The 3,292-nt window shown below is 46.1% G+C and overlaps 1 non-coding gene across 1 annotated transcript; it reads left to right on the top strand.

Moving 5' to 3' along the window:
- Window positions 1-984: 984 nt before the first annotated feature.
- On the top strand, window positions 985-1,057 carry Trnak-cuu (transfer RNA lysine (anticodon CUU)). Its single transcript has one exon. It is a non-coding gene; the product is annotated as a tRNA-Lys (tRNA).
- Window positions 1,058-3,292: the final 2,235 nt, after the last annotated feature.

Raw genomic sequence — 3,292 nt, 5'->3', positions numbered from 1 at the left:
CCCTGCTGTTGTTGTGGTCTGTCAAGTTCTCTTGGCCTTAGCCAAATCTGGGTGTACCAACGTCGCTGTGAGACCTAGGGTGACTGTTCAGGTGGCTTGCTGTTTCTGTCCTTGCTGCACCGTTTTGGAAGTTGTCCATCCGCATTTCCTGTCTACTCTAGTATTGTTATTTTCCTTCTCAGGTCTTGATGAGGTTGAAGATTAAACTATCACAACTATTATTCTCTCTTCCTAGTTAGATATATTAGGTACTAGACTTACGTTTTCCAGCTTAGGACAACTCTATTGTAAACTCCATTATGCCCTCACCCTAGGACTAGATATGTAGGTCATTTTGTTCTCGATTTTCCTTTTCTTAGAGCACACTTGTTATTCACTGTTTTGTATATAGTTTTGTATTAAGCCTAAATCTTTTCTTTAGACTAAAAGGGGAATTGTAGTGAGGTAGTCCTTCTGTAGCACTGACCACGCCCATTGGGGGGTGGAGCGATGGGCGGAGGTGACCTGAGGAAGGAGGTCGGAGGGGGCCAGGAAGGCGCTCTCTTTCTGGCGTGACTCGGACAGGAGAGGATCGGGTTGAATTTCCTGGTGTTCATCTGTCTAGGTTGTAAGTTATTTCTCCCTGAATAAACATCTATTCGGCCTATTTGTTTATCCTGACCCTTATTTACCGCAATATCTGGTGTCAGAAGCGGAATTTACCTGGGTTTTGCCCCCAGGCAGCAGAAGCCGCCCCCCTCCCCCACCTTCCCCAACGGGCAGGGTTTAACCAGGTGGACTCACCACAGCTTTGGGACATTTGCCTCTTCCTTACTGCAAAGGAGATCTTTGCCGCTAAAGCAGACCTGAGAAGGCACTTACCGCTTAACATTTTTTGCCCATTTCCGCACGGGACTTTGCATTCGCGCAGAGCCTCTCGGCAGCACCCGCCCGGCGGCACCCGCCTGGCGGCACCCACCCGGCGGCACCCGCCCGGCGGCACCCGCCCGGCTAGCTCAGTCGGTAGAGCATGAGACTCTTAATCTCAGGGTCGTGGGTTCGTGCCCCACGTTGGGCGCCATCTGTACGGAGTACGGTTTTTCCGCCTGCTGCCCGGTCTTGTCCTGCTACCACGCCACCAGCCCCAAATAACACACAGAGACTCTGTATTTGATACAATACTGTTGGCCCGGTTACTTGTTACTTATCGGCTAGCTCTGCCTTTAATTATTAACCCATTTCTATGTATCTTCACATGGCCTTCTCTTACCGGGGAGGCGGCTGGCGTCCAGCTCTCTCCAGACTCTCCATCTTGACTCCTCCTTACTACTTCCTATTTCCTCCTTGTCTCCTAGTCCCTCCTATCTTCCTTTCCTATTGGCCAACAGTGCTTTATTATTAACCAGTATGAGAAACATATACAGAATGACATCTCCCATCAACTAGCAGATGGCTATGTGTGGTAGCTATTGGCATACAAAACACATGCAGGCCTCCAGTCTTCCTGGGTATCACAAGTACCTGTTATGCATTTCAGAGACCAAGTTAACATTCTACCTCTTTTCACTTCCTACCCTACCCTAAACTTCTCCAGCTCATTGGTTTCCCTCTCCCAGGTACTCACTCTTTTACTCCCCCCCCCTTTTTTTTTCAGACAGATGTTTGCAAACTATAGCCATCACAGATGGACTGGGTTGTATCAAGACACTTTCTCCTGGGAGGCTATCTTCTTAAATTTTTTTTCAAAGATTGATTGATTTATTATGTATAGAGTGTTCTGTCTGCATGTTTGCCTGCAGGATAGAAAAGGGCATCAGATGTCAGCCACCTTGTGGGTGCTGGCAATTGAATTTAGGACCTTTGGAAGAGCAGGCAGCCCTCTTAACCGACGAACCATCATAACTGTACTATATTGACTATGTGCTTTCTTTTGCCTCCCTTGTCCAGTCTCTGTCTGTCTTTCTCCCCTTCTTTCTCCTCTACCTTTCTCTCTCTGCTCTATGCTCTCCCTCTCTCTGTCCTTTTTCTCTGTTCTGTTTCTGCTTCTCTCATGGCAAGATCCAATCTGCTGGTCATGTTCAGTCTCCTAATTTCTCTCTCTTCTCTGAACCTTTTCAGATGCCTCTGGCTGTTCTCTCCTGTAGCGCCTGTGCTACAGTCTTTTTCAAAATCGGGTGATGGCCTAGAGATTGAAATAAAGACAAGACAGCGGGTCATTCATTCAATGGCAAAGTTGGAACTCCAAATGCCAAATGCCATTTATTGAGGGGCAAGAATGGGCTTAAATACTGACTTATAGCACAGTGGAAAATTACAGGAATTTATAGGCTTAGCTCCTTCCTACGAGGTGTGTGTTGTCACGAGGTGTGTGTCACGAGGTATGTCGTACCAACAAAAGCCTTGGGGCAAAAAGTTCTGGCCAACAGCTTCAGGCTAGCTCAAGGTGCCTCAGGGGTCCATGCAGGCAGGGCCCTACATCTCCCTCATAGCTGCAATAAACACCTTTTTATTTTTATTTTTAACCATACCATGGAACTATCATGTCATCAGTTTATAAATGATATTTTAAAAATAAATGTATGCTACATTTTATTACTTTTAGTATTTGTGTGTGTGTGTGTGTGTGTGTGTGTGTGTGTGCGTGCGTGTGTGAATGCCCCTGTATAAATCAAAAAACAACTTTCTGAAGACTTTGTTTTTCTATTTCCACCAAGTGGTTTCCAGGGGTCGAACCCATGTTGCTAGCACCTACTGAGACTTCTCCTGTGATAAGTTTATAGTATCACATTTTGCATGCCTCTATGAGAACTCAGGAACTTCTCTTGAGGGATATTGCTACACTGTTAGTCTTCTATGTGGGGACACACACACACACATACACACACACACACACACACCTTCACATACAACCTAATGAGTTTTTCAAGAATCCTGTAGGAAGAGCCAAGCTCCCTCAAAACCCCCTGTGAGCTATACTTTTCTGACTGTACCTGTGTAGCTTTCAAAATGAGAAATCAGTAGAATCTTCCATAAGCACAAGCAGGACTTTAGAAGAGATATCTTGTTCCTTTCCCAGCTTAAAGGGAAGTAGATACCGACCATCCCATTCTCCATGGACAAATCAGTGATGGCATACTGTGGAGTAGAGGGCACATCCTGATAAAACTGACTCACTCATTACAGGACTCTTCCAAGGGCAGACAGTAGATGGTTGCCACTGGCCTTCTTCCCAGAAGCTACTGTAATGAAGATCTATCATGCCTGGAAGGAATGTAGACAGTGCTTCCCACATCCTCTCAGAGCATGGTTCAGA

Source organism: Phodopus roborovskii, unplaced genomic scaffold, assembly GCF_943737965.1.
Source record: "Phodopus roborovskii unplaced genomic scaffold, PHOROB, whole genome shotgun sequence".
In the NCBI taxonomy this organism is placed as follows: domain Eukaryota; kingdom Metazoa; phylum Chordata; class Mammalia; order Rodentia; family Cricetidae; genus Phodopus; species Phodopus roborovskii.
Note: the sequence above shows the minus strand (reverse complement) of the source record. Positions and strands in the feature narration are given on the sequence as shown.